Genomic DNA, 12887 nt, shown 5'->3' on the forward strand with positions numbered 1-12887 from the left:
CTACCGTCTGCACCCTCCTATCTTTGGAGATCCACCATTAGTGAAAGGACTGTTTCCTTCAATGACCTCCTAGTCCTAGTTACAAATCCGTGTCCTCACCGCCAGGGACCCACTGTGTATTTAAGAACAATTGTATTCTTGATTGTATTTAAGAACAGTTTTCTTCGAGTCACATAGTTGTCACTATTTTGTCAGTGTGTCTCGGTTCAGCTTCCATATGTAGTATGTGTTGCTTGCCTGGCTACAGTGTGTGTTATTTCCTCGCACATTGATAATGTCACCTACAACGACTTATAGACTATTTGGAAGTCCATGTGCAGTCAGCAGAAAAAGTATGAGTCAAAACAAAATGATGAGTCCGTGTGAATGTTTTCTTTGATCTATTATCAGCAAGCTTTCTATCATGAGCATGCACATGATATTTTTATAATCATAAGAAGTACAGTTCATTGTTTTAAAGCTCTGGTGCTACAAAAGTGAAGTTTTAAAACTCCAGCATGACAGGCAAGTAACTCAGAGGTCCTTAACCAGGACAGATACGTTTAGACTCACTAGGCTGTGAATATAAAAAGTAAGCTGAGGAATGGTTTCCTGTTTATCTGCACTCTGAGTATTCATTCTTCCTTTTTGTTAGAGCAATGAATATTAATTTCAAATATTATCTTCTAGCAATTAAAGAACTCAAGAGAATCCACTTTAAAATACATGCCTCACAGTCCTACTAGTATTGTACTTCTGTTCAAGGTCAGAGAGATCCAGCACCAATTAAATTATCCTTCCTTAAAGGAAAAACAAAGGTCTGTTTATTTTGTAAATAGTAAAGAATATACTGTAGAACTGGCGTAGATTCTTTATTTCCTCACTTTTCAGTAGCACTCTACCATGAACAATAGAGATGATGAAAAAGGGCCAAACAGGGGCGTTATTCAGAGAATACAGTGTTTGGTACCCAAGACTCAAAACTCAGAACAAGCACCCTGCCCATGGTATTGGGACTAGACGCAAACATGAGACTAGCAAGAGCCCTCGATTTCCCCACGAGTGCTGCAGCCTGCAGGCCAGAGAGTTGTTTGTTATTTAAAGCATGAATTTGAAGTTTTGGTTAGAAGTCTGATGAGAAACAGAGTCAGGGAGGAAAGAAAGAGGGAGGGAGGCAGAGAGAGTGAAAAGGGTAGATAGATCAAGTTTATAACTAAAAAAATACACTTAGACAGTATTTTTGAGTGTCAGTTTTTGAATCAAAAGTGAAATGTTAGCATGTCATTGTTTGGGATGCAACAGGAAATATTTAGTGAAAGAAAGTATAACTTACTGCGGATGGACTTCATTGGGAAATTTGCTTACTGAATTTTGAGAATAAAAATTCTTGGGAACTAAACAGGTTAGGGTGGCTAAGAAACCATGTAGTAGCAGACCATGAGCTGTGTGGTGTACGGCGCTAAATAGAGGATAGTGGGCAGAACTTTGCAGCAACAGTTTTGTGTATCTCATTATGAGTGCTTGGAGTCACATTATTGTGTTTCTGTGGATGGTATAAAGGCAAGACTGGGGCACGCACACAATTTTTAAAGATGTCATCATTGGGTGTATTCATTCTGAGCTTTACAAGCCCCACAATAACCAAATACCAAAATTGCAGCCACAGTTAGGTAGCCATTGCCTTTACAGTCAGTTCAAAATTATATCGAGTGTGTTACAAAAGACACTGTACATCAGTAGTTTAACATTTTATATTTATTTGTGTATTGTGGAATTCTCCAAATCTGTACTCGTAATGTGGTTAAATATAGTCTGTCAGATTTAGTGTCACTCCTCAGGAAGTTCTTTTTTAAAATTGATTTTCAAGAGAGAGGACGGGAGAAGGATAGAGAGATAGAAACATCATTGATCAGCTGCCTCCTGCACCACCCCCGCTCCACTGTAGATCAAGCCTACAACTTGGGCAGGTGCCCTGACTGGGAATTGAACCAGCACCCTCATGGTTCATGAATTGACGCTCAACCACTGGGACACACTGTCTGGGCAGGAAGTCCTTTAGGATGTTCAATGTTTATTGTTTGGTGTGATAATTCAGATGTAACATATACATTTTCTAGGGGATTGTATCATTACTTTTGGCTTCAATGGTGAATTATGTGTATATGCGCATATATAGCCATAATTGAATAAACTATTGCTCTGATGTTTTTATATTGCTCTTGTAAACATTTTCAATTACATGACAAACATTACCCAAGAGTCTCAAGTACCTCAGAGATGTGTATACAGCAATTTCTTGAATTACTAAGGAGGATCTCAAATAAACTCTATCGTCCTAATGCAGCAATGCCCTCCCAAGATAGTCTGTATATATACGTGTGTATGTATAAATCATATATGCCTGCACACATACACACATATACACACATAAATATACAGACTATCTGATCTAAATGAATTTTAAAGTTAAAGCATCTTAAGAATGCAGTTCTATAAACTGAAATTTATCACATTATCAGCATCTAAATCATCTTGAAAAGTGTCTCAAAATGTTCTCAGTAGAACTTTTCATTTTTCCATTCCAGTGAAATATCTCATATCTATTTCTGTGCTGAGCTATTGATCTCTTACAATCCTCACTTGATTCATTAGATTCAACTTGTGGAATTTATGGTTGTAGCCTTGGGGGCATTTACCCATTTCCTTTAGATTTCCTTTGGGATAGGAAGAAAAAATTGAGATGATGCCCTTGTAAACCATTATCTTACAGAAGCCTCCAAACTCTGTTTTGCCAGGCAGGGCACTGTGCCCAGGGGAAGTGCTAGCAGTGCTTTGTATCTGTCATCCACTTAAGAATTCACTGAATATTTGCTGTGTATCCAGCATTGATCTGAGCTAACTTGAACAATGAAAAGACAGAGAAGTGAGAAAACCAAATATTTTCACAGTACCTGGGAGTGTGGTCGAAGGTCCGGATGAGCACAGAGCGTGAACCCTCTAGAGAACGGCCAGATGGTGATAAGCAGAGATGGGCATGTGAGCAGATCCCATGGTGACAGATCCCAGCTAGGTCTTGCAGGGTACAGCAATTCAGAGAGTCTTTTTTCTTGAATTATAGATGTTGCCTAAGGATACATGGGTATTCTTAAAGTTAAGGGGGATTTTTACCACTCAGTCTGCCAAGCTTGTTCCTAATATATTGTTAATGTGGTAGAAAAGGTCTCTAGGCTCTTATGGTCTCTGCAAGGATTGCTCTTATGGGTTTGATGGAGGGAAGTTGGGGAGGGGGCAGGCACAACACTTGGGTCCTACAAAGCCATAGGCTCTTATCTTTGGCAGCATGCTATAGACTATGTATCTACTTGTCAAGACTGATAGTTTCATTCAATATAATTAGCAATGTTACAGAATAAAAAAAATAAAGAATCTCTGAAAGCCAACAGCATGAGTCACTGGAAAGGACACAAGTTTTCCATGTGAGGAGACAGAGTGACACAAGCAAAGGTTAGGATGAGAATGTGAGTGCCCTCCTAGAGCTGAAGTTCCAGCCAGGAACAGCTATGAGCAATGTCAGGTAAAATTGTGGCTGTCTGAAGAGTTCATTTGCACCGGCTGAAGGTTTTTAAACTTATTTAATAGGCAGTAGAGGTCAGAAAAATGGCCTCTTTCACTCTTGAGCAATAAAAAAATATCTACTTGTTCAATATAGCCCATTTCTTTCTTCAGATTAATAGAATTCATCAGCCAAATGGGGATGAAAGGTAAAGCATTTAAAAACATATGCCATGAAGAACAAATAGTTTGGCTTAGGAGGTAAATATGTCTTGTCCATCATGGTATTCTCAGCCCCTAGCCCAGGGACTCAAACTGAGTAGCTGATCATAAATATTTCTTGCTCAGATGACAAGTTCCTATTACAGAGACATTTATAATAGAATGTAACCAAGTGCTAAATTGGTGTGATGCAGACATTTCATGCCAAGAGAAGATTTGGGGGAGGTGATCTGAGGACCTCAATCAATGGAAAACATGACCCAGAAGGAAATGAAAAATCACCAAAAAACTGCTTGTAGTGAAGCCAGTAGACAAAAATATTATCCATGTTTACCAGCTTGTTATCATTGAACCAGCTGGAATCTATTATTTGTCCATAATATATAGAAATAGTACATTTTTTCTTTGGTATTACTTGTAAATATCCTGAAGATTTGGAGTGTTGTGCGTGTGTCTATATATTTTTTTATTGCATTGTTTTTAATCATCTTAAGAGAGAGGAAAGTGATTAAATCATAAATGTTTTATATTTGCAAATTGAGATACAAAATTATTCTTAGCCTGAATTCTCTTATGTACTGTATGTGCTGCAGAGTCTCTGAGATAAATGAGTGCTACTCATTTTGTATGAGTATATTTTTTTAAATAAAAACTAGAAAATTAAAAAGGTATTCTTATTGATAAATTGAAAGATTGATTTGGAAAAGAAATCTGGCATTATTTTTCCTCAAATACATATAATGAATAAAATGCCACTTGTAAGAGGTGTTATATTGCATTCGGAATAAAGAAAGCAGGTTTTTCCCTCACGCCTAATTCATATCCTTCTTAATTACTCGGAATTGATTCAATAGAGAAACTCCCCCTCAACTCTTTTAGAACAGCTGATTCAGAGGGAGGAGAAATTGACGTCTCCATACCTTCATATGAATTATTGCTCATTTCTTCTATAAACTTACAGAAATGTATTTCAACATCAGACTCTCGTTATTTTCATGCGTCATGCTCCTTGGTAACTAAGACCTTGGGGAATTTATTATGAAATAGTGAAAACCTCTTCTGGAAACATGGAAATCTCCAAGTATGAGACTAACAAAATCTTTGGTGACTTGAGTTCAAAACAAATATAAGTAAAAACAGAATTTTAGAAAATTTAATGGTAAAAGTAGTTTAATACATATGTTTTATAAGGTTAAATATATATTTTATTTGAGTGTAAGATTCTTGGATATAAGAGATCAAAATAAGTTTGCTTATGATGATTTTTAAATGTGTTTCTATTAATTTCAGAGAGATTCCTGAAGGGAGAGGGAGAAAGAGATAGAAACATCTGTGATGAGGGAGAATCATTGACCGGCTGCCTCCTGCACAGGGGATCCACCCCAAAACGCGGTCATATGCCCTGACCTGGAATCGCACCATGACCTCAACCAGTGAGGCACACCTGTTGGGCTGCTTATAATGATGATTTTTAGATCCTCAATGATCTATATTGACGCAAAACTGAAATATTTTTGTGTGGAACATTTCTCTGTTATCTAAATTTAATAAATAAAGGTTTGGAAGTCATTATAATTCAGGTTATCCTGCTTCTTCGTCCTAAAGTTGACATATTCCCTTTTAATGTATATTTGTAAAAACCAGTTCACCTCACTCCAAGTTCTTAAATCCTATTTTAAGTAATAAAAGGGAATATTCTCAAATATTATAAAATTCTGCTAAGCTTTTGTAAAAGAAATTGTTGAGATTTTGTTTATTACATTCTACCTATGAGTGAAATCATATGGTACTTGTCTTTCTCTGACTGGCTTATTTCACTTAGCATAATACTCTCCAGGTCCATCCATGCTGTAACAAAGAGTAAGATTTCCTTCTCTTTTATGGCCAAGTAGTATTCCATTGTGTAAATGTACCACAGCTTTTTTATGTACTCATCAGTGGAATGATGGACATTTGGATTGCTTCCAAATATTGGGCATTGTAAATAATGAGAGAGAGAGAGAGAGAGAGAGAGAGAGAGAGAGAGAGAGAGAGGCACTCATGTATATGGACAACAGGGTGGTGGTTGTAAGGAAGAGGGAAACAGATTAAGGTGGAGGAGGGTATAGGAGGGATAAATGGTGATGGACAGAGACTTGACTTGGGATGATGAACACACAATACAGTGTACAGATGATGTTTTGTGGAATTGTGCACCTGAAACCTGTATAATTTTGTTAACTAGTGTCACCCCAGTAAATTCAATAAAAAAGGAAAAAGATAATTGAGATTAATTACAAATTTTTTGAATTATTAAAACTGATATCTAGTTATTGTTACATGAATAAAAAATACACTTTGAAGGTAGATGCTATGTCCTTTCCCTTTTGGAATATTTAATTCATTATCACTCACCTTGATGAGGCTTAAAAGATAAATGTCAGTAATTCATAAATTCATAAATAAGTTGTACTAATATTTATTGAGGGCCATTTTAATAGATGGGCCATAGCAGCAAACCACAGGATGAGAAGAAGCTGATCATTGATACAGACTAAATGGCTTCTCCTCCATGAAAACTCATCCCATTGCCCAGCCTGTGTCTCTGAACCCCCACTTCCTCTGTTTATTTTACGGTACTTTCTCACTCTGCTTTGCTTTATACAGTGGCCATTTCTGCATATCCACTTTCAAGCTTAGATGTTTCTTTGGGGGCTAAGAAGTGAAAAATATCCCTCTGTGTAAACAGGGCTGAGTTTTGCTCACAACTAGAACTAAATAAATATGAACCGAATTTAATGAAAGCCAGGGGTTAGGAAAGGGATTTAGTGATGTTCCAAACTGGTGCTCAATGCTATACCTGTTGTTGACTGCTGAGGCAAGGAGTGTGCTGAATGAACTCCAGGGCGATATTAGAACTTGACCTGAGGCAGAAGTTTTCACTTTCTTATCAATCAAGGACTCCTGATCAAAGACTCTTCTATAGGAGAGATCTTTAGAATATGCCATGTATATCACAATGTCCCTGCATCCATTGTGTGGAAAAGGAAAGCCTAAGGCACTGCCCAGCCTTCAAGGAGTTTATTATCCAACTAGAGGCCTGGTGCATGAAAATTCATGCACTGGAGCGGGGGAACCCTCAGCCGGCCTGCCCCCTCTCACAGTCCACAAGCCCTCAGAGGCGGGAGGCGACCCGGTGATCAGGGGAAGGCGATGCCCCCATCACACCTCTGCTGCTGCCACTGTAGGCAGCGCAAGCCTCAGCCAGCCCTGGTTACCTGAGCCTTGGGTGCCTGGGGGGCTGAGGGCAGGTCCAGCTGCACTGTGCATCTGCCAACCCCCACCCCCCCAGCTGGGCTGAAAGGACTGGGGGACTCCGGCGGGGCTGAGGGGACTGGGTGCTGCCATCTTGTGGCTATGGGCGCACTGCATTCTTTGTGAGGGTGTGGCAGTCAATTTGCCTATCCCCTCTTTATTAGATAGGATAGGTAGGGGGGAAAGTTCACATCTGAAAAACACATACACACAAAACAAAGAATGCTAATTAAGGTGTGCAGATGGCATATAGGGAGAGCACAGCCTGTTGGAAAGTCCAGGAAAAAAGCAAGTCCAGGGGCAGGACTTGATCATTTGGGAGGGTGACTGACAAAAGCAGGCCTGGTACTGCCCAGAGGGCCAGCATCACAGCAGAGAGTAGACAAGGCAGGGGCCACCCCAGACTTCGAGACCAAGGTCAGAGCCAGAACACCAGCAAGAGTAGTACGGCTGCCTTCAGCTTGCTGGGGATGGCACGCCACGCCGGCTGCCTAAGGTGGGAATGGGTCTTCTAGAAAGTGGGCCAAGCATGAGCAAACACTGAGGTTAGGTGTTATGGCCTCGGCTCTGGCTAAAGCAGGGCTGCTTGGCAGGGAACCTGGCAAAGCCTACACATTCTGCGTTTTTCTTCCCGTGTTTCTCCCAGCTTAGGCTCTATAGAAGGTTCTACGCTGTGGGCTTGAGAGGAGGCTCGCACAGGGTTGGGCACCTCAAAGTGGCTGGAAATGCATGGCAATCCATAACTTGAAAGAGAATTGGTCCCTTTCTCTCTTGTGATAGGAGTGGCAATGAAGAGGAAGGAATACAAATATTTTGGAAGTGAGGAAGCGGGGACAGGACTGGAAGGGAGAAAGGTACAAAAGGGGAGGGGGACAGCTGTTCCTTTCATATCCTGTGGTCATTGTCCATCTGCCATAAACTGGAAGAAGCCACCTAATGAGGTTTGGGGATTTCAGCCAAGGAAGTGACTAAAGGGCAAAATATTAAGTACAATAAATCACATACTGTCCCATTTATTCGGAAAGAGAGGTTTGCACATCTCATAGCCTATTTACTAATAAAGTAAGTCAAAACAGAAATTATTACAAGTAGCCTCATTTTAAACATAAACAAATATAAAACAGAAGGTGAAGAAGTATTACTTTCAAAACCCAGCTCTTTCTCTACATTTTATAAAAGAGGCCTTTCAAGTTTAGAGGGAGCATGTTTTTAGTGTAAGTAGAGAATATTTTGGAGGATTTTTACGGTTCTTCTTTATTTGACATCTCTTAATCCTTAATATCAGTTTTTAGTAAATGCTTAAAATGGAAATTTTACTTCCATATAGTAGTCCTTCTTACAACACTGTCCTTGAAATACGTTTCTGCAGTTACAAATATGCTAAATTCCCCCCAAGGGGACTTTTCGGTGAGCAAAACAGTGGTAAACTCTAGATTTCTATATTCAAATAATTGAATGATTGATCTCTTGAGACAAAGATACTGGCTGGACACGTAGATTTCTCTAAACCAACAATTTTCATCAATAAAGTAATGATTCATCTCAATTTCAGCCATTGTATTTTACCAAAATTGAATTCACTCGCTCTTGACAGATCCAAGAGCAATTTGAGGATTTCCTCTTGTGCAGAGTGGAACTGTTCTTAATTAAAGTCATATCTGTAGGCGCCTTTCAGTCACAATTCCCATCTCTGTCATCTGGGACTGCGAGGCCCCGGATGCTTCCTGCCCAGGCTGCCACAAAGCATTATCTGATACAGGAACTATTTATTCCTTCTCCGCCTCGCAAGGCAGGAGCTGCTGTCTCTGTGCAGGTGCAGGCCAGGCAGTTCGAGCTGGTATTTTATGAGATCCTGAAGCAGCTCATGGCAGGATGTGTAGATACATCAGACATGGGGACAACAACTAACACAGTGGTTCTCAACCTTCCTAATGCCGCGACCCTTTAATACAGTTCCTCATGTTGTGGTGACCCCCAAGTTCATTGTTACAAATTGCACATAATTAAAGCATAGTGGTTAATCACAAAAACAATATGTAATTACATATGTGTTTTCCGATGGTCTTAGGCGACCCCTGTGAAAGGGTCGTTCGACCCTCAAAGGGGTCGCGGCCCACAGGTTGAGAACCACTGAACAGAATGCCTAAGAGGGGCTTGGAGACTTGGCACAGCCAAGAGCAGCATTCCCTATTCAGCCATTCTTCATGCATGTACTTCAGCAGTGCTCTGAGAGTTGGTAAATAGCCCACATGGGGCCAACTTCTCATCTTCCTAGGTAGATTCCCCCCCCTCAACACACACACTCCATTTTCCTTGAACTCTACAGTCCAAATTACTCCAGGGATAACTGATGTACAGGAAGGTAGTAAGTGACAAAATCAATTTGCTTCAAAGAGTATCAGGCAAGAAGCTTGCTCACTACCAGAGTACATACTTGATTACGTTTTTTAAAAATGTACTAAGTAATGGAACAAATTTACATATATATGTATACATATACACCCACACGTGTGTGTGTCCATGTGTGTATGCCACATTACAAAATATTATGCACAGACACATAAATTCTTAGAAAGTTTAGGTTTTGTACTAGGAGAGGAATAAAACAGACATGAAAACTAAGAAACATGTTAAACCAGTTATCCTGGAAATTAGATTATTATGTGCTTAAACTTAGGTACAGTTCATCAGGTGGTACTTCTGTACTTGCCAGATTATCAAGATGTTGCTCTACTTACAGTAGATGACTTTGATGCCATGGGCTAATGCCCTTAGGATTTTTCTGGCAAACTCAGTAGCAAAGGAAATTAAAATCTAAGTATAATTTAATCATTGTTCTACATCATTGTTGTTACTGGAAAATAAACATGCACAGCTGCCACCAATGCAATATTTGAACAAAAGTCTGTCAAATTATAAAAAACATTGATAATCTGTATGATAATTGTCCATGACCTGCTTGCAGCAGATTCTGAAGAAGAATGAATTGCAAAGTAGCAAATCAGCTTTGTGTTTCTTGATGCTTTTGAGTACAATCTCTCTTAACAAAAAAAAGGATAATTCACCAGAACTGCTTATTATACCAGTGTCTTCAAGTTGCTCATCATCTTTTGCAGGATACAGAATGGGGAAGTCTCTTTCTTGAGTGCCCTACCCTAATATCCCCAGGGAGTGTGTCTAGATTTTTCGAAGCTTCTCCAGCAGTTGCCCGTTTATTCCTTGTTCTTTCCATTCACTACCATCTTGGGTTAGTGGCTCTGTGATCCATTCATCTACCTTGGAAAGATGAAAAAATGTGTTGATCCTGTTAAGATTTGCACAGGTCACAGCAGGGAGTTCTAAGTAGCCGGATTCCATCCATTTCATAACTTTATCATCTTTCTATATCAAATGCTGTTGTTTCCATGCAGCTCCTGGAGCCCGGCCTGTCCCTGAGGTCTGAATTTTGAGTAACGGCAGCAGCAGCCCTTGAGCTGCCAGAATCCTCAGCAGGGGTCTGTCCAGACACTCCTCGAGCCTTCGGTATTTATGGGCACAGCTCCGCAATCTAGAGGCATGACTTCAGATTGTACTTTTCTCATCCATAAATCTGCACACTCAGCTCTCTCCTCCTCCCGTGGCCCTGTGGAACATTTAAAAAGGCAGCTTGTTTTTCAGGCAGGGCTTTAAGGAAAGAGGCTGCTACCGGCAACCACTGCGGAACCCCCCAGGAGGACAGTTGCGTCTTCTATTGTTTCTGTTCTGATTTACTTTGAAAAGTCCTGGGCTTGGTGGAGAAGGGCATAACCAAATAAAAATAAAACTACCCAGGTCTTGAGAGACTAAAACCATAGATTTATCCTTCTACTACAAAAGTAAAAAGAAATAGGGCTGCTGGAGATGACGGCTCACGAATTCCTACTCTGCAATTTCATATTGCAAAAAAACTCAGAAAAACAACAAACCTGTTTGTTTGTTTTTCATTTTTATGACAGCAAAGCCACACATGACCTGAATTCATTTGGCAGCAATAACGGGCTGTAAGTTATTTAAGGCTATTCATAATCTTTATTTTTATTTTCCTGCTTATGTGAATCTTTATGTACTTCATTGCAGAAATATTGTTATATATGGGATGTGTACCTCATCACCTTTCTGAAATCTTTAATTAAGTAAATAATTTGGATCCTGAAGTTTATCTGACCTCAAAGGATTATGGACCTGTTTGGCTATTATTCTGAGGAAGGGAGTAAGTCTTGAATTCTTAATAGAAGAAATTACTGATATTTCTATTTTTGGAATGCCCTGATTTTACACCAAATCAAGCTATTCTTTAAGTTGTTTGTTTTTACAGCAACTGTCCAAGAGGGATGGGATAAAAAGAAGACATTTATTCATGAATTTTAGAAACTTCTTGCCTAGCAGGTATTTGTTAGCTCCATACATGTATATTATGGTTAATGGGCTATTGCACAATGAACAGGTTTACAATGTGCTTATTATGGGCTTCATTGATTGACACATAATTGCTGCTTTTCATGTGCTTGTGTATTTGGGCATTATAAACTTCAACGGCTATTGCAGAGTCTCCCAACCAGCCCTGCCCAGAAGCACTCCAGTTAGCAAGTCCCAGAAATTACAGGTTCCCTCTGACTTTTGTTGAGTCCCTGAGGTTCATGAGGTTCAACGTAGTTCTCATTCAGGTTCATCTCCATCATAGCCCAACGATGAATGGCGTGTTTCTAGTGTAAGCAAACAATTATGTAAAAGTCAGTTCATCAGCCGAAACCGGTTTGGCTCAGTGGATAGAGCGTTGGCCTGCGGACTGAAAGGTCCCAGGTTCGATTCCGGTCAAGGGCATGTACCTGGGTTGCGGGCATATCCCCAGTAGGAGATGTGCAGGAGGCAGCTGATCGATGTTTCTCTCTCATTGATGTTTCTAACTATCTCTCTCCCTTCCTCTCTGTAAAAAATCAATAAAATATATATATTAAAAAAAGTCAGTTCATCAATGTTAATTCAGTTGTAATGTGATCATTTCTTTTTAAGAATATTTTAATTGAGCCAACTCAGCCTTAAGTAATAGAGAAGAAATTTACAACTTCTTATTCTCTTTTCAGTGTTGTCCTGCATTAAAATATATGTATCACTTGAGTGTGGCAAGCTAAGCACATTGGAAAATGAACTATGTAGTCTGGACTCTATGCTTCAGGACCTGTGATTTAAGACACTTGTGAAATGCAGGAACGTACACACAGTACATGCTTTGGACAGGGCCCTTTTTTATTTTTTATTTGGTATTTTGTTACTCCTTATCTGAGGATATTTTTTCCATTGATTTTTAGAGGGAATGTAAAGGAGGGAGGGAGAGAGAAAAAGAGAGAGAAACATTTGATGTAATGTTGATTGATTGCCTCCCACGTGCTCTCCAACCAGGCCAGGGATTAAACCTGCAACCCAGGTATGTGCCCGTGACCAGGAAGCAAAACCACAACCCTTTGGTGCATGGGCCAGCACTGTAACCACTGAACAACATAGCCAGGGCCATGTGTTTACATTTGATAAACTTATTGTCATTTCCTAACTTCTTTCATATCCTCCTGCAAGTTCCTTCATCTTTCTCTTCCAAATACCAATCTCTCCTATCACCTTCCCTTTATTGAATACTCTGTTGCTTTTGCCTCTCTCAGTAGTCACATAGAGCCATCATGGAGATTACAGTATGCTACTGCAGCCAGCGTTCTGATTACCAGTAAATAATAGTCACTAATGGAAAATTATGCTGTTTTCAATGTATATATTTTACGCCGTGCATTTTTTTTACATTCGGAATCTTTCTATTTGTCTATGACTCATTTGGA

At 39.7% G+C, this 12887-nt stretch overlaps 1 protein-coding gene across 2 annotated transcripts in view; it reads left to right on the forward strand.

The window, feature by feature from the left end:
- The window catches only part of RELN (reelin), a 439320-nt gene that overhangs the window by 218895 nt on the left and 207538 nt on the right, over window positions 1-12887 (forward strand). The window lies entirely within an intron of this gene.

This window comes from Myotis myotis, unplaced genomic scaffold (genome assembly GCF_014108235.1).
Source record: "Myotis myotis isolate mMyoMyo1 unplaced genomic scaffold, mMyoMyo1.p scaffold_m19_p_11, whole genome shotgun sequence".
NCBI lineage: Eukaryota > Metazoa > Chordata > Mammalia > Chiroptera > Vespertilionidae > Myotis > Myotis myotis.